A 21,284-nucleotide genomic window follows, 5' to 3' on the forward strand; every position below is an offset into this window, starting at 1 on the left:
GTGCATGATAATATAACATTGTCTAAGTCGCTTAATTAAATGGATGGTGACCAATGCCAGTAGCACCTTTGCACAAGTTAAGAAAAGCAGTCCTCAACTGGACACCAGTCCATCTCAGGGCACAAACACATACTCACACTCACACAGTCCCCATTTTGGAATTACCAATTATCTTTACCTGAAAGTCTTTGAGGATGTGGAAGGAAAACTGGAACAACAACATTTATTTATATAGCACATTTTCATACAAATAATGTAAACATCCAAGGCGAAGCTCAAACAGACTTGGGGTGATTGTGCAGAACAATTAGGTGTAAAAATTCAATCCTAAATGCAAAATCCATAAAATGGCAGGGTTAAAATCTGCACAACTTTGCTGTTCCATGATAAAATAAACCTTTCTAATGAAGCTAGTTTTGTCAGGATGCCCTTCATAGGTAAGACTGAACAGAAGTTGTCTGGGTGCTCCTACAACCAAAAGACATGCAAGTTTTGGGTTGGTTAGCTCAAAATTGGCTACATATGACATGAATTTAAAGGTGTGTGCACACAAGTTTACCTTGTAATATACAGGAGATGTTTCAGTGCCTAGTACTGCTGGGACAGTCTGCAGCTTCTCTGGACCCATAACTGGATTAGATGGGTTAAAAAAATGGATGCATGCTCAAAACTTATATAGTACTCAACATTTCATTTTAGACATTGCTTCAGCTATTTAAAAATAATGAAAAAAAGGATTATACCTTTGCTTACTATAGACGCTTATTTCATTATTAATACTCAATAAGTTTCAAATATCAAATCCAAATATTAACATTGCCTATAACATTACTCAGTCAATAAATCAGGCATTTCATATTGCATCATTTCTAAGCATTTGATATGATAATGATATTAACGCTGTTTTTAATCACAATGGCATTATTATGTGATACATACCAGTCAAGAAAAAAAAAACAAAAAAAAAAACCTGGGGTCCAGACACTGTAAGGCAACAATGAAACACCTTCAACGTGTACATTAAGTGCTTTTGAGAAACATAATTGCATTTCTTTATCTTTGGTCACATTTTAAATGTTAGTAAAACTCAGGAATAACTTTTAAAATGTGTCCTGCTTTTCTCCCCTTCTGAAAGCAGCCTTCTGCATTTATACTGCAGCTATTTAGGTCGCCTGTGATAGCGTATCAGGCCTTATCAGTCACGCCACCTCAAACTGTGTGAACTGCACTAATCTGGCATGGATAGAAAGCCTAACTTATGGCCTTTGAGCTGAAAACTCCCAGACAGAAAAAGCAATAAATAAAAAAATTAATATTATGGGATAGAAAGTGTCCCTTTAAAATCTGTTAGGCTGTAAAGCTTTCTTCTGGATTTAACAGCTCAAAAGACTTGCTGGCTTTTCTGCCAGATAGTTTTATGATTTAATATGGCTAAGAACACCTGCTGAATTGTTTGACTTTTTTCGGAGATGTCTAGAAACTCTGTCGAAACTGACCATAGGAATTTGTCTAATTTTTTTAAGAGATAAAACAGTATGAGATTAATAGATAATGTTTTTCTTTCTCTCCTGTCATAAAAGCAAAGAACTATGATACTGATATCATGTCTGGAGCTGTCCTAGAGACCACAGTGTAGAATAATGGGTGTGCGCTTCAACCCTTATTATTCCATACAAAATGACTTCTAATGACAGATTCCTAGAAACAGCCTGTGACAAAAAGAGATTTACTGAGTCTCTTACCAGAGTCAAGGAGAAAGCTGACACCAACTGAATCAATGCAGCTTAGGCTAACTTTCAAGCCCTCTTGAAGCCTAGGGCCTAGAACTTCTGTTTGAGATGAGAGAAACTGCAGGAAGGGAAGTTATGGCCATAAGTTAAAAAAAAAAAAAAAGAGGGCTAGCTACTCCATTCCCTCTGTATTAAAAAATGCCTTCTGTTAAAAGTGCAGGGTGCTAAATGGGATACTAATACATTGCAAAACATATTGAACTTAGTTACAAACTAAATTACACTAATGAATGTACCTTTGTGGATTTCTGTCTCTTTATTTATGCATGATTCTTTACACAGACAAAAACTAAATCCAAGACAGTGGAGCTGGAAAGTGGCTTCAGAAGTCACTGAGCTACCATGTCTACATTTTGCATGTTAATTAATACTATTGCACATAAAATCTTTTGAATACAGATTCAGAGAAACAGCAAAAGTTCATTTATCCAACTTCTATGTTTGCACTTACTTCTCACTACCATGTCTGGGAACCCTTAATGGTTAATTTTCTATTGTAATCTGACAGAGATTCTATAATTTGACTGAATATGATTCATTGACTTAATTCTGCTCTCCTCTGAGCTGTACCTTGTAAAGATAAGTGCAAAATTAGGGTTAGGTTCTCTACAATGTAGGTTTGTTCTTGTTTTGTTTCCCCTAACATTTTTAAAGCTTTCTGCCCCCCATTCACAAAAATATTTGGGACGAACAACAAATGAGCTCTACCCTTAGGCCGCTCTCATGTCTGATTATTTGTACTGGGCACAACAGCAAACGTGAAAATGAGTTAGAATGACAATGAAAACAAAATGTCAGTTACAGACACAATTATATATCCAAGTCTCTAAACTTCCATTCACTTCTCAAATACACTCAGTTCCACTCAGGGCCACAGGGTGTTAAGTCTATCTCAGCATGACTGCAACCATACCTGGACAGGACAATAGTTCATGGCAATACATACTCACAGTGAGCAAATTTAGATTTGCTGGTCATCTTTAAACATACATCTCATGAACAAGAAAGGAAACCAAAATATCCTGAGGGGAAAAAATGGGAACGTAGGAGAAAAGATGTAATCTGCTCTAAGATTATGACAAGGTTGGAATTTGAGCCCAGTTGTTTAGAACTGTGAAGCTACAGCACTAACCACTGTCCCACCAACTGCAGTCTGACAGCATGAATGATTGAAGCATTGGGTATCACAAAATTAATCAGCCACAGGGGTCTCCAAAGGACCAGTACTGAAAAAAGAAAAAAAAAACAGTGGACACACTGGCTAGCTGCTCGATGTAGAGTTAAGCTGCTGATTGATCAAAACATTTTGAAATTTCAATACTTTAACAACCAACTTATAATAATGAAAGAAAAGCTGGTTGAAGTTCATGGTCATGTAAGCCAGAGGTTTTCAGAATCAGTCTTGGGGACCCACTGTGGCTGCAGGTTTTTGTTCCAGCAAGCTTCTGTTTTTAATTGGATTCCTGGGCTAATTAAGTGAACTGTTATTTCCCAGATTGTGTTTTGGGAACAATATAGAAGTTAAAAAAAACTAAGTTTGGTTAAAATATTATATATATTTTTGATTTTCATTCTACTTTTCCAAGTGTTCTAATTGTTTAATTAATCCACTATTTACTAATTTGTGGGTCTGACGCTAAAGTAGTAACAGCCTTTCTCAATTCAATGTTGTTTGCCGGGGTGTCTGCTCTATTAGTTTTTAATTATCATTGTTAACATACAATGAAGGGAGTGAAACTGCACAGAGAAAGACCAAAATATGACATCAACTAAAGAGAGTTAAGCATTTAAATCTATAGCAAAAATAGAAATATTTCTAAATGTCTTATAAATGTAAAAATCATACTGCTGTGCTTTTCTGAATGTAGAATAAGAGAAGAGGAAAAAATTACCAGCTAATTAAATGAGATCAGTGTTATCAGTTATAGACACGGCTGGAACAAAAACCTGCAGCCACAGTGGGACCTCAGGTCCGAGTTTGTAGGCAGAAATATAAAGAAATACTGCCTCACATACTTGTTTAAAGAAAAAGTTTAGCAGACATTCACTAATTACAGCTTACCAAAATACAATACACAGCTGCAATCAATTCAGGCTTCACTTTGTTTTCTCCAAAACTCACTTACCTAGCATTATGTTTGATTTGATGTTTGTTTGATGTTGCTTTAGGCTAATCTACTTTGTTACCATTTAAATTACATTACTGCTATTACAAGCCATGTCCACATGCAGTTACTTCTGTATGCAATTGCTGAGCAGCATTATTGCCTTTATTTTACGTGTAGGACATTTGTAAGGATTTTGGGAAGTATGTTATATCAGTATCAATTAAACTAAAACTAGGTTTTTTTAAAGTTCATATTCTTCAAATTTACATTCACTTGCAATGTTTGTCTGCTGGCCAAAAGCACTGAATTTTGCTGTAATTTGCTACTTTTCTACCTGGAATATGTACATAAGGCAATGAGCCAAACTGTTATGATAAGCTCAATATAAAAATAAAATGAATTGAACTTAAAGTGCCATATAAAAATAAAATGAATTATATGAAATGTTCAAAACTCAAAGTTTGCTTGGTGAGCAGAGGCTGAACTTGCTGTTAATCGCAAGTGGAGCAACACTGCCTCCTGGTGGATATCTGATAAATCTGGCAAGACCCTTGTGGCTGCAGGGTCTTCTTTCAGGCCGATTAAACCTTCATACTAACCCTTTGTTGACTTGGATCCTTGTTTAGCATATTTTACTTTGTTGCTGTTAATTTTACACAGATTAACTATGTTAACACTACTGGTCTGCTTTAATGTTTTCAGAGTGATGCAGGCAACTTCTTTCTAGAAGGTTCCTATTTCTGATGAACAGACACCAGTGATAAAAGAATTAATTAGTAACTAATACTCCCACCGGGGTCTGTTCTTGAGATATGAGCTTCCTTTTAGGAAATACATGATCTGGCTGAAACTGAGTAGAGTAAATACAAATCTCGAAAACAAAACATATGTGCACTAACATTTGACTGAAGGCCAGAGCTCATCCTGCCAGGTTTCTTATAAATGTTGTATATAAGGAACTGAACAAGACAAAAAGCAGCTAAATGAACTCGCTGCATCAATTCAAGGCAGATTCAGCAGAGTTCATGTATACTGAAGGCTGAAGTCCTTCCCTGACAACGATGCACATTTATCAGGCCACCATAGGTTGTTGTTTCTCTCCATTCAGTTCATGAAGGTACGTGGAGCTGGGGCCTACCCTGGCAGAAGAAGGTGCTAGGCAAGTATGAAGCCTGAAATGAAATGTCTACTCATAACGACACACACAGAGGGCCAATATAAAGTTATCAAGTAATTTAATGTGAACGTGTGCAAAGCAATTGGAATACTCTAAGACATACAAGACCTACAGCTAGTTTCTGCTTCTGGTATAATACTGCAGGGATAAACTTCACCCTACCATAACTCTGGACTTAAACGTGTTTCAAAATTAATTAGATGGATTAATGGATGGCATTTTATTATCCTTAAGTTTACTGATCTTATATTGTCCTTACAGTTTTTCTATGGTGTTGCCCAGCGTTGAAAAAAGTCTGAAGTCAAAAAAAAAAAAGCCAATGACTGCCTGAAGTCTGGAACCCTTGGCCATCTCCAAGTGCTGGGTTTCCATCCTTCAAATGCTTTACTAGGCATTTAATGCAGCTGTCTTCGGTTGCTGCTTGTTCATTGGACTTTCTGCATTCAGTTTTGTCTTCAGCATATTCTTTAAGTTCCACTTTTTTGCCTTGAAAAGCACTTGGTTTGCTGTCACAATATGTTTTGGTTCGTTGTCCATCTGTACTATGAAACACTATCCTATCAGTTTTGCAGCATTTGGCTGAATCTGAGCAGACAATATAGTCCTACATACTTCAGAAATCATCATGCAACTTTGGTCAGTAGTCATATCATCAATAAACACCAATGACCCATTTCCATTGGCAGACATGCAAGCCCATGTCATAATACTGCCACCTCCACCATTTTTCACAGATGATGTTGTGGTAAGCTACAGATCATGAGCTGTTCCTTCTCTTCTCCATATTCTTCTCTATCCGTCATTCTGGTTCATATTGATCTTTATTTCATTTATCCAAGGATAACTGCTAAACAATTTGACTTTTTTTTTTTTTAATATTTTCTGGCAAAGTCTGCCCTTCCTTTGCTTGAGGATTACCTTGTGGTAACCCTACTATATTTTCTTTTTGTGACGACACCTTTTTGGTGTGTGATCTGCCATTTCATAATTCCTATTAAAAACACCACATTTGACAACTACAAAAAAATGGACCCTGTATGTTTCCCCATTTTACAAAAATATAGTATTCTTATTTACTGAACTGTTTCAAATGGATTTTTCCCCCAGTTAGGAGATACATACAGTATATCTAACAAGTCTTCTTTTGAACAAGTCCTGTAATGTACTTGCCAACTGGCTTTTGTATATTTCAGGCCCAAAAAAGCAGAACCCCCCACTAATAGGAAAATAAATAAAATATGCAAGGCCAGACAGTGGATGCAGCTAAATTAAATTTTAGTCATGGTCTATTACACCTAAGTGATATATAAGAAATAATGACAGAAGCTCAATAACTCCTGGAATTTTTCTGAAGTTTAAGCCCCATATAAGAAGTCTTTCTTTTCAGTAGGTTCATTCAAGGGGCACTATATTAGATGCTAGGAGCAGAGCAGCTCCTTTTAAAACTCATGCGCCTGCATGAGCACTTCGGTCAGGCATGGAGCAATACTGCCACCCAGTGGCTTTGTGAAAACTACTACCAAAGTTCTTTTTATTACTGCCTTTGTAATTTATTTCTGTGTTGGACATCTGTCACAGAATGTTTATTCCTTCATTTACAAAGAACTCTAAATTGCATGTTAGATTTTAATTATGCAAATGTAAAACTGTAATGAAAGTTCAGGAATGATAATGGGTATTATTTTCGTGTTCATAAATTATAACACAGAAAAATGGTTACGGTTTGTCAGGAGTGTGCTAATCATCTCTCAAGCACTGCCTAGCAACAGCTCTACATGCTCAAATCACACAGGCAAAATCCATTTTTAGCCTTCTGTGGGTAGTCCCAAGATTTGAGAAATTATAAAATTCCCTATTAAATACAAATAAAAGTATTTTAAACTTTTTAGAAAAAAAAAACAGCAACACATGGTACTATTCTCAAAGGTATTTAATCCAATTCAGAATTGTGAAGATCCCGACCATAAATCTTGGCAAAACGAGAAGAACCGACTTTTGTTGGAGATCAATCCATTACAGGCACCACTCTTGCACACACTAACACTGCAGTCATTTAGGAACTGCCATTTAATAGAACATGAAATTTTTTGGGGACAATGGAGGAACAGGTGAAGGATGTGCACATTTCACAAACAATGACCGGGCATGGAATTCAAACCCAGGATACTGGATCACTGAGGCAGCAATGCCAACCACTGTGCCAACATGCTGTACCATATACAGTATTTATGTAATGAGTACCTGGAACTACAACTTCAGCTTACACAAATGCAATTGGTTTATTGAGAGGAATGTGCGTTTTAGAAAAGAAAACAGTGGTCAGATATCAAGAACATATACACTTAGAACTGGTTTGGTAACGCTAGTCAAGGAAAATTAAATGGTCAGCTAGCATTTAAACAAAAACAATTACTTTTGAGTGACCACAGAGTATATGGATTGATTTTGGGATAAATCTGAAGATAAGCCATATAGCTGTCACTCTTAAATAGTCTCTGATAGTAGAATATGCACTTTGGCTGAGGGATGCACTTGGTTGTTTTTATTTATATTAATTACTCTACTATGTGCCAACTCTTAAGCATGTGGCTTGGGAAAAATAAAGATCTGCTCATAAAGAACAAAACAGAGATTATGTTTTATAGATATGGAGATATTCATGCAGCAATGGACTGGTATCCTATCCAAGGATTTGTTAAATTGCTATGTTAAGCTAGGTAAAGCTCTAGCTTCCCTGTGGCCCTACTCAAAGTAAAGCAGATAGAAGATGAACAGATGGATAAAAGATATAGTGATCCTTATCATATTGTATAGAGTTTACAGGTGGACATTACAGATTTAATGACAAATATGTCTTGAGATTTCTGAAGTAAGTAAGGGAGAAGTTTTGAGGTCAAGTACTCATGGAGTCAGAGAGTGGCAACATGTTGCACATTCATTAGCACATGCAAGGAAAACTTTCACTGTACACTGTACAGTAGACAATAATAACCCTATGAATCTATAAACTTAAGTATCTAAAGAATCAATGATCATCTTTGGACTATTGTACCCTAAAACTGAATGACTGCATGGTAAATGGCAATTCAAACTTAGGTATTACCAAAATTGTCAACTTTCAATTGTTATCATCATTATTATGATTTCTTTTAATAACATAAAACTTGTTGTTCAGCAATTGCATAAGTGAACAATCCTAATAATATTAAAATGAAATATTCTCAGATTTGGAGGATTACTACCCTTTGTAGCCAACAAAAGAAATAGGAAAACCTGAAATGTTCACCACTTATGAAGACATAGCTGTGAATGGACAATAATTTACTTATTTAAAATTAAACAGCCCTCTACTTTAAAATTTTAATGCCGATTTTGTTTTTTAAAAATGCATACTGTCATTTTTAAATTAAGGACATAAATTTGGAGATTGTTCCCCATTTTGTCATAGTTTTCACCAATGTCTCCAGTTTCATCTTTCTAATGGACAGTTATAATGCGGAGTTAAATGATATGAGGCTATACGTGTTGCATATATGTGACTTATAAAGCATTGGAAACCTACTGAAGTTTTACACGTGATCTGCTCCCTGTGAATGAATCACACACATATTTACACATGGCTAAAATTTGATCAGAATAAAAAAAAATATATATAGGTTAGCAGACCAGCACCAATTGGCACTGCTGCCTCACAACTGCAGAAGGCCAGGTTAAAATCCAGACATGGAGAATGTCCCTACATCCAACTCCAAACCCCCCACAATTGCAACGGTCACCCTTTTTGATATGCTGTTTAGTCCAACATAGTATGATGATGTGTGGAAGTAGGTTGATTGGCAGCTCTGAACTGGCTCTCCAAAAGTGAGTGTGAATGCTTGAACGACTTGAATGAGTGTACCCTTCCAATACACTGGATCCTTATCCAGGGTTACTTGCACCCAACAGTGCTCGCATAAAGTTTAGCTCTCTGCCAGCCACAATTGGATTAAGCAGGCATGAAAATGAATGATGCCTGGCTAACACTTAAAATACAATGCTAAAACCTCACAGGTTACTTGAAAGTATATTGACCAACTAGTACAAGATTCGCCCCTAAAGATCTAGTTTAAAGAGTTGCCTGATTTTTTTCTACTTTTTGCTTCAAGCAATTAACTAACTGACTGTCTGAAACTGTAAACTTTACTCCTCTGTTCAAATATTTAAAAAGCCCATTCCACCTGTCAAGAATAGTTTAATATAATATAATCTCTTTTTTGCTCTCTCTCTCTCTCTTTCTGGCAAGATTTCTGCAGATTTTTCACTAATGTGAAAGATAGCCAAGGAGCAGTGAATCCCCACTATGCTCCATAACAAATAATTATATTATTCAAACACTTTGTCACACACTTGTGACTAGAAAAGGCACAATAAGCATCACAGTCTTATTTGTCTAATTTTTTCCAAAATGAAAAAGTTTTGAAGGTCTCTAAATCACCACTCCCTACCACATTCATTGGTAAATATCCCATGTGCCTATGGTTCTGTATGTGTAGAAAAAAAAAACTGACTACAGAAAGTTTGTCACTGTGACTGTGATTTTGTTGAAGAATTCAAGTTTATGTAACAGCTGGGATACACTATACTATCTCCCTTCAGAATTTTAGATACTTCAATCAGGTTACTTCCTAATCTCTATTCTCTTAAACTGAAAAGGTTTATCTCCTTCAATTTTCCTCATAACTCATATCTCTCAGTCCAGGAATCAGCCTAGACTTTGTCCAGAGATACTAGGACTTTTATGTAGCATAGAGACCAAAACTGCTCACAGTACTCCACTACACATCATGCTATATACCCTAACATCCTATTAGCTTTCCAAATACCTGCATGTTCAAATGTCTTCAATAATGCTTAAGAAATTAAAGTCTGATATATCCCCACAGATAAGACAATGAAAAATAACAAGTGTACATGGATGCATTGGACATCTCTACATCACTGTAGACTGGACCGTCTTTGGTGATGGGATATGAATTTTCAGTGTGAAAAATTCTGATTGGTACAGAGTGTAAACCTAACCACTTTTGAGGTCTGAATAGTTAACACTTGGTTTAGCTACCCAGAGAGTTTGAATGCAAGATCTCAATGCACTATTATTGGGATTAATTTAAAATACATATAGTGTGAATAAACAAACAGGAAAAAAAAAATCAAAATTTGGAATTCTGACTTCCTCAATGTCTTTAAGACATGTTTGAGGGCTCTTTTGCTTGATTAATTTTTGTCTAATTGGTTTTGTAATCTAGGAATTGTGACTAGCTACACTGTGACAAATTAATTTTGTAATGTTGTACTGTAACACTTATTCCCAAACAGATCCCCAGAGTGATGTTTACTCGATTATGCTGACATTCCTGGAAAAAAGCATCTGCTAAGCAAATAAATGTAAATGCAAATTTCGAAGAAAGACCAATTTTGAATTATCCAGAAAATGAAGATAATGATGCAAACAAAGCAGGACTATTTCTTTTTAAACATTTATAAGATTTATGAAATGTAAATAATGTCACTTTATTTGAATGCTGTTATTTAAATACCTAATATGCTGGAGAATTCATAAAAACCTGAATATTTCATATATCAGAACTGCACAAAACTGAAATGACTACTTGATAAAGAAAACACTTGCAGGGCAATATAAGGGTTAATGCTTATTCATCTTCTTCAATAGGCACATTTTTTTTCTTAAGTTGAGTACAATCAGTATCATTTATCTTGTTCATGGATATGCAGTACATTATAGTTTGAGTAAGCAATGCTCAATTCTTCACTTTGTAGCCATAATGACCACATCAAAACTCAGTTTAATGAGGAACATGTGTGACATGAGATTAAAAAGAATGTATTTAAAAAAATATATCTGCATAAAGCAACTTAAGAAAATCCATGGAGACAGATCAATGGATTCCTAAAGTTGTATCTAACTTTCTTTAGACAGATACCAATCACAAACCAAAAATGTAAAATGTTTTATCAGCATTCTGAACCTCTTTCAGATGGTTTATAGGTGTGGGTCTCCACCAACAAATGTTCAATTTTCAAGAACATCATGAACAACAAGAAAACAACAAGGATAAAGGCCTGGTTTCAGATGTTTTTCTGTTGCAAGCAGAAGCACTTACAAGAAGGCACAATTTTGTACATTCATTAAATCAAAAATGGATAGTAGCATTGGTTCAGTGGCAACTGGGTGACAGTCAACTCAGTGAAAAGTCAACCCGGCAAAAAAACAACCCAGCAAAAAGACTATTCAGCGAAGAAACAACTCGGCGACACCCTTTACCAGTTAGGTTCAAAGAGATTTTTTAATTATATTTAAATGACATGATTTAAAATGTTGAAAAATAAATGTATATAATTGACAAACAAACTTTATTCTGCAGATGGAACAAACTCTATCTTACATTATCTTCTGCAACCAAAGCTGCTAATCCTTTATATAAATTGTATTGACTGTAATCATATGATAACGTTATTTAGAATACAAAAGGTGACCTGCGAGTACGACTTAAGGAATATCTTTACTCTCAACGTATTCAAACTCTCATAAAGCAGGTGATTCTGTGGATTTTCCTGGCGCCCTAAGTTGTCATTTAAATATCATTAAAAAATCTCTTTGAACCTAACTATTACCTAACTGGTAAAGGATGTATTTTCACTGAGTTGTCTTTTTGCCCAGTTGCCCCTGAACAAGTAGCATCATATATCTGAAGGAAATGATTATGATGTTAACTTTGCATTGTGTTTTTCATAGTCTTATTTTAGAATTGTGTGCACCTATTTCTGCTGCACACAATGCTCAGGTATTCCAGCTTCTTTGATATTTTCCTATACAATTTCACATTACAGGTGAAACTTTCCATGTCATATTACGTATTGATGACAATGTTCAAAGACTTTTCATCTCTTTCCTGACTGAAAAGTGGCACAAGCTTCTTAACCTCTACCTTTATACCTCTGCATTACAATATTTTTTTGTTTTGTGGTGAGTAAACTGCCTTTAAACCAAATAGTAAAGACATAGTAGGTACAGGAAACTGGATAATCAAAGAATCTTGATGGTCACTTAACACAGCATCAGTACCAGTAAATGTTGAAACAGAATGTTTTCTTAGTGTGGTTAAGCATGAACTGTCCAAAATAAGGAAAACAGCTTCTAAATTCTTAAAGAATTAAACAACCTGCACAAACAAAGGTTCAACAGGTAATAACAGAGCAGGTTATCCACTAAATAGTAAAGTTCAGAAGCAACAGTTTAAATGTACCTGACATTAAACTATTTCTGCTAGAGTAGAAAATATTTTTACACAAGAGAGAAAATGACTAAACATTTGTTGAAGATTTACCCACAATTGGCCTGGGCTTCTAGGGTCAAGTTTGAGGAAGCCTGGTATTTTAATTCAAGTAGTTAAGGAAAGAAAAATATTAAAATTGTACCTTCTAACTAGTATCAATAATTTATCTGTAACTATGCTACAAGTGATTTTTTTTGCCCCAGATACTAAGCTAGCTTGGGTGTCATATTCAGCACTGATGACGAAGCTAAAATGGAACCTCATGGGCGAGCTTCTACTGAGGCAAAGATGATTGTGTTGATTGAGCAGACTGATGAATTAGCTATGTAATAAATAATTAAAACAGACAGAACTGATACTTCTGCCTCAACTGCATTCACAATGAGAAGTTGGTAAACATTTAATATATACACAATTAACGTTATTATGTTCTGTCACAATATAACAATATGATACCTCTCTTAAAAAAAAAAAATCAATCAAAAAGAGTTTGATGCCTGCATCAATTTCTTTAGTACTGAGTTGATGCAGCACAAAGGAACACCAACAAAGCAATAGTTCTGCCTGTTTGTATAGCTACTTGACTCTCCCTTAACAGGGTACTGAATTTGGATTCTGGCAATTTTGTTATATTTATGAATTCAAGCAAACTTTCTATTAAAAATTTCAGGACCGAATCTTTTGTCTCAGATACAGAAGTATCTTCCCATCAGTCTTCAATACTCTAAATCCATCCATCCATTATCCAACCCGCTGAATCCGAACACAGGGTCACGGGGGTCTGCTGGAGCCAATCCCAGCCAACACAGGGCACAAGGCAGGAACCAATCCCGGGCAGGGTGCCAACCCACCGCAGGACATACTCTAAATTGATTTGTCAAATTCTTGAACAAACTAATTCCCTAAAAAACTATTTCTAGACATGAATCAACTCAAAATGGGAATGACTAAAAAAAGGCAAGTTTCTGTTTAACTGACTTGTCAACATTACTTTCCTAGCTCATCCTTATAACCCCTTCAAATTTAACACTCAGCAATATCTCTGTGTAGCTTTCCTTTTACAAACACATGCCACTGTGATAATGTGCCTTACTGGCATTACCTAGAATTAAAATTTGTCAAGTGTCCTCTGCAGTGTTGAGAGGTATTTGTTTGTAATAAAAAGTTAAAGTTTAGAGAAAGGAAACTTGCCTTTTCCTTTTGTATAGAATGCAGGTGGACGTCTTTTCTGACCTTATTAGCGCCTTTTGGAGAGTGTCGCGGTAGGTTTCGTGTAACATGGAGAGACAGCCTTGCCATTAACCGGCCGGGATGGCATTAACGGTTTTCCACTCTTGCGGGTGCTTCCTGCGACCCCATAACTCTAAAAGTGTAAAAGAAAGGGTGAAGCGTCATAATATTTTACCGCGGTTTAGAAAGGGGATCCCATGTGTGTAGTTGTCTGGGCAGTAGCTCAGGGGAAGGACGTAAAAAGTTAAAAGTGCTTACTGTAACTTAAGGCAGGAGCGCAGTTGCGTCTCAAAAGCCGGCACAGCTATGCGCGCGCGCGCCGGCTGCTAGATTTAATATAGTATTTTTGCAGGGCAAGAGACGCCACTTCTCGCCGACGACTTCTCGTCATCGCGCGGTTGTAGAGGGATGACCATGGCCAGTTTAATTGGTCGGTACAAGGGCGCCGAATATAAAAGGAACGCATTGCCCCAGAGCATGGGGCTTTTCTGATTAGACCCTCTAGGAGAAAGGTACTCGGTAGGACAGTTCGAATTAACCAAACATTACGGCTTGTGCATTGTTTTTGTAAATATTTGTTTTTGTAAAAATATCTCTGGAATACTTTTTGGTGGAGGTATTTATTTGGGTTATGGGTTTTGGTGCACTGTTTATTTTTGTATATAGTCGCTATTTTTGAACATCATTTATTTACTGTTTTTGTGTGTCTTTTGCGGTGTTGAACTGTGTGTTAATATATAAATTCCGCAGGACATTATTTTTGTTAAGTGCACCTGTAAATAAAACTTCACTTTATTTTTAAAAACCCAACCTTTTTTATGTCCGTGTCTCCCTGTCATCCATTATCATCCTGGTCACGCTCGGTCCCATTTACTAGACATCCAGAGTGTAGACTGGTGTTTTGATTCCCACTACACGGGGTGTCACAACCACATATCCAAGATTTTCTGAAGTAAACCTCCCGTTTACTGTATTCTATATCCTCCATATAATAATTTTAGTGATATCATATTCAACATTTAGGAACCAATTCTACAAAAATCTCCTTATGGTTATTATCTCTTTCAAAACCCTAAACTCGCATCTCAGTAATAGTCTCCTATTAAATCTCTTGTAATCTGTAGCTGCAAATAGCAGGCTCAGACTCCTATTTTCTTAGATATACTCTATTCATTTTAGCGACCATACCTGCAGTTATTTATGGTAATGCTAAGTAACTAGCAGAATTTAAATGTACAATATTTTTATCTTGGGATAATCAGGCTTAAAACTGAGTGTTAATAAAAACACAGCAGCAGTCCGCAAAAGGTGTCAATACCTCTAATGCCTAAGGAATCTGAATATTTTTTGTGCTACGTCTAACATTATATCTTTTTTCTTTTTTTTTTATATATAAATCTTGCAATGAGTCTCATATTTTGCTGGCTTGGTTTGCAAATCTTAATGTTAGCAACAAATACAGGATAAATAAAATTGTATGATGGAGCAATAAAACAACAAGGTCCTAGCAGTCACACCTGTTTAATAAGCAGGCAAGTAGAGTGCATTCTCTCGGACAGGACTCATTCACTGCATTAATAATTATAGTTATTGCCATCAGGACACAAGTTCAAGGATAAAAAGTAATACAGTAAGTTCAATTACTCCTTCATTCCACATGCTATTAATAAGTTAAAAAGTTAAAATAAGTTAAAAAGTTAAAAAAAATAAACATCCACAGGCTCATATAGTGAGATATACTGTTACCATTCTTGTCAATCATTAGTTGAGTCTCAATGTTGGTTTAATTTTTATATACTATATAACATACAAATTGATGTTAGTATAATGTTTACTACAGAATTTTACAGCATGTAAACTTCTTTTAAAGTGTAAATATTTGAAAAGTAGTGCCAGTTGGCAAATAGTTTCTTTGTACCCTCTAGTGCCAAAAGAAAGTATTGCAATTTAAATCACAGCACACAGAATGCATGCTTTCAAAAATATTCCAGCAGAGGTCTCCATTGACCAGGAAAATAAAGGGTGATACAATACATGCTGACAACTCATTTATTTGGCAACAGGAAAGTTTTAATTTAGCTCTTGTTTAATGTTGACCCCTCAAAAGAAAAAAATAACAACTCTTAGAACTAAATTAATTTTAACCTGCATAAGAAAATAATTTTTAAGTTGTACAAAGAAGAATGTAATCTGGACTGAGACAATGCTGAACAGGAGATGGTAGGTTTGCAAATGGGTGGGAATGGATGGGTGGGTGAAAAAAAAAAAAAAACAATTATATTTGTTGCAATCGAATGCTGTTCATGGCATAGGTAAAAAAAATATCACAGAATAACCTCAAATAAGTAGGAAAAAACAATCCAGCACATATGTAAAACTGAAGACAAATGTGTAACAGATGTACAACGTAAAGACAAGAGTGATCATCATTCTCTGGTCGCCTTCAAAAACCCAACACAAATAGATAGGAGTAGACTAGCTACGTGCACACACTGAGAAATTTAGATTCACTAGTTAACATACAGTAATGGGAGGGTTAAGAAAAATAAATGAATGAGTGAGGAAACTGGAGACACTCACCTTTACCAGTCAACACCAACTACACCAACTCTGCCAACAGAGGCTTACACCAAGTCAGATTTTTTGATATTTAAACTGGACTGATATGTGCAAATTTGATCACACAGCTTCCAGTTTTATTATCTTAGCTCTGCTTTTTGACTGTTTTCCCGCCTTGTGTAGATTCCATTTCTAGTTCTGATGAGTTTGCTAATCTTGTACCATTCTGTCTCACCTTAGTTTTTGGTACCAGCACCACAATAACATATTTCCAACATATGTACTCATTGAAAAACTGCACAAATTAACTTCAAAAACTATACAAATTTACATTGACAACTAACCTGTAACACAGCAATGACATTTTAGGAACTACAAAATAATTGTTTTATGTGATTTTTGAGGCTCCCAGTGATTTGTAAGGACTTACTACATATACCAAATGATCTTATGATTAAAGTAAGATGGATGTCAGCAACTCAAAAGAAGGAGTATTTACATGATTTTGAACTCCAGGGAGGGCGAAATCCATAAAGTATTATCTGATGTTGGCAGACAGCCATAACATCATAGAACGGTAAGATACAGTATAGTAAAGGAATTCCAGCCTTACCCAACGGATATGACTTTTAGAAAGAGGACAAAATGACAGGTTGAGACGATGACATAAAAAACCATCTACAGTAACTTACTGAATTCAGCACTGTCTGAACAGTTTCTAAAGAAGTAAACAGCTTTTGTATGAGGACTACTTGACTGTCACGGGTGAGATGTGATAAATACAGTATATACAGTAATGGTTACACCTACATTTTCATTTAATTTCTGTGATATTTGAACAACAAGAGACCAAACTATAATGAGAGAAATTAGGAACAAAATGCATCTGTTGCTTTTCCTGTAGCTAGTCAGAACAAAATATTTCAGGACAGGAAGTATTGCTTAAAAGTTTTAACTGTATAATCCACAGCAAAAAAAGCAGTTTGAAGATTAAAACTGCAGTTCTAGAAATAAAGCATCAAGTGGGTGGGTCAAACAGAGAAGCTACCAATGACTTGAAAGTTCAGGGTTGTAGAGAACTGAACAGAGCAGCAGTGAAGAAATTCCTGCTAATGGGAATGATGCAATGGAGCAAAAGGGACTCTCTCAGCCTGCAAAAGAAAAGAGCTACAACTGAGAGGTGCTATAACAAACAGGAATCCATAACACTCCTGGATCCATAATACTGCTTGAGTACATGTCTGTCCATGAACTCATTTTCTGAATATACTTGGTGACATGGAGCTTACAGTATGTGAATGGTAGATCAGATTTCCTTTATTGGACCACAGGAATGTATGTGTGTTTTTTGATGGTGAATTAAGGCATCTTTGTGCTTGGCTTAATAGGTTTTTCTTTGAACTAACCTAAAAAATTCAGAGATCAGAACTGAAAAAAATATATACAACTGGGATAATGTAATTAAAATAAATCACCTTTGTGTTTAGGGAGTTTGTGATTTGTTTAGCCTTTCTTTTACCTCCCAATACTTCACAGCGGGGTTTGTTGAGTTGGTGGTCCTTACAGTCTCTAGTTCACGCTTTCATCTCACTGCCTCTTCACCAAATGCATTCTGACAGCAATTTGTGACTTACAACATTTACACTTTTGAGTAATGTAACACAGAGGTTTAATTTCTCAGTGACTATTGTTAACTGGAATTGTTGTTTTTTTGTTCCTCCTCTGTTTACAAATGGTCATATCTTTGAAATTCTGACATGCTACCACTGAAGCAGACACTGTACATTTCAAACTCATCAATAGCAAGTTATAGTTATAGTTCAAATTTAGTAATATAAAAGTTCTAAATCAGTACTATTCATGACTGCTATGCATACCCACATTGAAGGTTACCAAATAGGAATAAATTATTTTGAAGTTTAAAATTTTGCATATATCTCAATAAAATGAAAAGCATTAAAACTTTTAATATTAAAGCATTGCAGAGAATAAAAATCATGATACTAAAATGAACAAGACAGCTTTGATAAATGAACACTTTCTGTTATTTTAGCTTCATGAAAATCAGTGTTCAATATGTTATTAAACTTATGTTCTCTTGTCTCCATACAGCATGTTTAACTTCTTTCATTATGCCCTTCGCATTACAGGACCATTTCATGGCTTATCTTTTTAGCTATTTCAAGATATATTTGCCAGACAGAGAAAACTACAGATATATAAAAAGCACCACAAACATCAAATCAGAAATAAAATACTGTGAAGATGTGCTTTATTGTGAAAACCACAATATTCTCCAAAATCATACTGTGCCAAAAGAGTCTTTGTTAAAGCATTAACCAGTCCAACCTGCAGCACAGATGTACACTTGACTCAAAGCAGATCCAGCAGAGGGCAGCCTAAATTAACTAATGGTGTTTCTGTTACAAACTTTTTTGGTTTAACCAAAATTCCCATCTAGGATTAGTTTCTACTTTGTGGTTAATGCTGCCAATAACATACATTGACTTTTGTAACCTTGAAAGGAATCAAACAAAATTTACTTTTGATGGATGAATTGTGTGAAAATGTAATTGTAAATCATACAAAACACTATTAATTAGCTTGAATGATTAGTTGGATGATAGATTACAAAATATATAGCTTTTTATCCTTCTGTTATTTCATATGGTGATATGCACAATGCTGTGTTGTCCCAAAACAGTCAAAATCCATTCACACTTTAGGAAAATGTATGCACTTGACATGGCATGTTCAATCAAAACCAACACACCTCCATCTTCCCAAAATAAGTAGACACCATGTTTCCTAAAAGAAAAAACAGAACTGAAAAGTTCCATCCAAAAATAAATGCTGCTGCTAAGGATTGGAGCACGTAAAACACACAAAGCAAATTTAATAATGTCTCCTCCACTGGTCATGGACTGCTAGCCACCTGGATCAGCAGCACTCTTTTTCCCTCATCATGGACTTGCTGATCAAAGGAGCCTTTATTCCTTCTGAGAAATGTGGAGAAAACATGTCTCAATAGTCTTTTAAGGTTTATATACAGGTAAAGTCCAGTCAGCTCAGTTGGAAAACCTGACTTTATTCTGGGAGCTGCTGTTTCCAAAATTGACTTATAAAGCCTCAGTGTAAAGTGCATGGTGTTCCAACTTTTCCTTTTCTGAGATTTCTGATGTTCCGATGTACTGTTTTCATAATAATTCTTACTCTAAAACTATTTATTTGAAGGTAAACATTAAAAATAAATCCAACAGATATTCAGAGTGACAATTCGCATCCAAACCCCCACATAGACGAGTCTAAAAGTATCATCTTATCTTTAGCCTTTCCAAAAAGCAGCTTAATTTTTTTATGCATATTCTCCCTATTTCTTCAAGTAAGATGCTACAGAGCTAATGTGTCTAGCTGAACTTAAAAGCACAGTTTTGATGTTTTATATGATCCATATGGAAGAGCATCACCCTCTGGAAAACTTAGACATGTTGTCTAATTTAGTCTCAGCAAAACAAAAACTCTGAGGCTCATTCAAAATGTTAGTGTAGCTAACCTTCTTCAGCTTTCCATGTCTGATGTTTTGTAAAAGGTTCTATGAAAGAGGAAACCATAGCATGCTATCAATTCAACAAATTCCATTTAATGGAGAACACCAGTAGATAGATTATCTACTTCAATCATTTTATGTCACAGGAAAAATATTATTTATATTGTATATATATATATATATATATATATATATATATATATATAACTAATCTTTTCATATCAGTACTGATATTTGAAGATATGGCAAGGGCAACTATGTTTTACAAATGATAAAATTAACATAGGTTTTGATTTCTGACATGTGAGGAGACGATTTTTGCCCGACATTGACACATGAGGGATGGGATAGGTCAGTTTCCTACATTTCCATCTATACTTTTATGCACAAAAATGGAAGTATGAATTGAGAACGTTCCGTCACAGTATCCATACTCTAAAGAGGAGTAAGACCCTCAGCACTCCATTTACTGCTGTTATTTGATGGTTTCTTAATCTGACATTTGGTGTGGTTAAGTGCAACACAGTGCAGCTGTTAACACAAGGAAGTGAAGATCAGCAGGTTATTAATTATCTATTAATTATATTTCAGGGAAACCCATATGCAAGTGGTAAAAAGCAGATCTACAAAGAAAAATATTTACACTTTCTCAAGTGTATTTTCTCTTTCTCTCACAATTACACTTCAAAAGCAAAGGGGTGCAGAAACCCAGCACCCAGCTATGGGTTTATGCCGTTATGTCCAATAGCCATTTCCGCTCAAATTATATGAAGCAACTGTTTTCCCTATTATGTGTAAGTCTAGATAAAGGGAACACACAGTAAAGGCTTTGAAATGAATTTCAATTGATCTGACTAAAGCATCCCTAATCTTAGCACTAAAGCAATCTTGTTTTGTCATATTCTTATTATTTTGAACATTAAGAGTTGTTTTATTTTTATTGGAAAATAATTCAATACAGAATACATTAAGAATAACAAGCCAACATTTTATTTATATATACGGTGTTTATTATGATAAAGTTCTATAAAATAGATCTTGTCATAGTGGCAAATAGCAGTAGCCCATGATGCCGTCGGGTCCAAGAAAAAGATGCTGATTAGTGCAACCCTAAGAGTGTATATCAAGCCAGTGTTGTCTTTGGATTTTGTTTCCTGTATCCCTTCACTTTCTCTAGGTCACTAGTGCATTAGCCAGTTGAGCTATGTGAAAAATTCAGTAGCACTAAGAGCAACTCAGTAGGCTCTTTTTCAGTAAATGATGCTTTGTCTTTATTTGCTAATTTTCATGCTGTTTGTGACTTAAGTGCATTTACAGTCACTGAAACCATTCTTTTGAAATCAGCTGAACTAAAAAGTGTTCTGCTAAATACTACCATCCACCTCCTTAGATCTACTTACTACCACCTATGACTGTTAGAACAATAAGCGATATATCCAACATGGCAGAAAAGAAGCAAAGTATAGAACAGTGGCCAGCTCATTATTGTTCCTAGGATTTCCTTAAATTTAACTGTATTTGTAAATCTTCAACAGACTA

The 21,284-nt window shown here is 35.4% G+C and overlaps 1 long non-coding RNA gene across 1 annotated transcript in view; it reads right to left on the reverse strand.

Moving 5' to 3' along the window:
* Nucleotides 1-264: 264 nt before the first annotated feature.
* Nucleotides 265-21,284, reverse strand: part of LOC127525889 (uncharacterized) — a 45,197-nt gene continuing 24,177 nt past the window's right edge. The window contains exons 2-3 of the long non-coding RNA XR_007933500.1: nt 560-630; nt 265-468 (exon numbers count right to left, since the gene is read on the reverse strand). This is a non-coding gene — a long non-coding RNA (uncharacterized LOC127525889). The remainder of the gene's footprint in view (nt 469-559; nt 631-21,284) is intronic.

The sequence above is a fragment of the Erpetoichthys calabaricus genome, chromosome 14, assembly GCF_900747795.2.
Source record: "Erpetoichthys calabaricus chromosome 14, fErpCal1.3, whole genome shotgun sequence".
In the NCBI taxonomy this organism is placed as follows: Eukaryota; Metazoa; Chordata; class Cladistia; order Polypteriformes; family Polypteridae; genus Erpetoichthys; species Erpetoichthys calabaricus.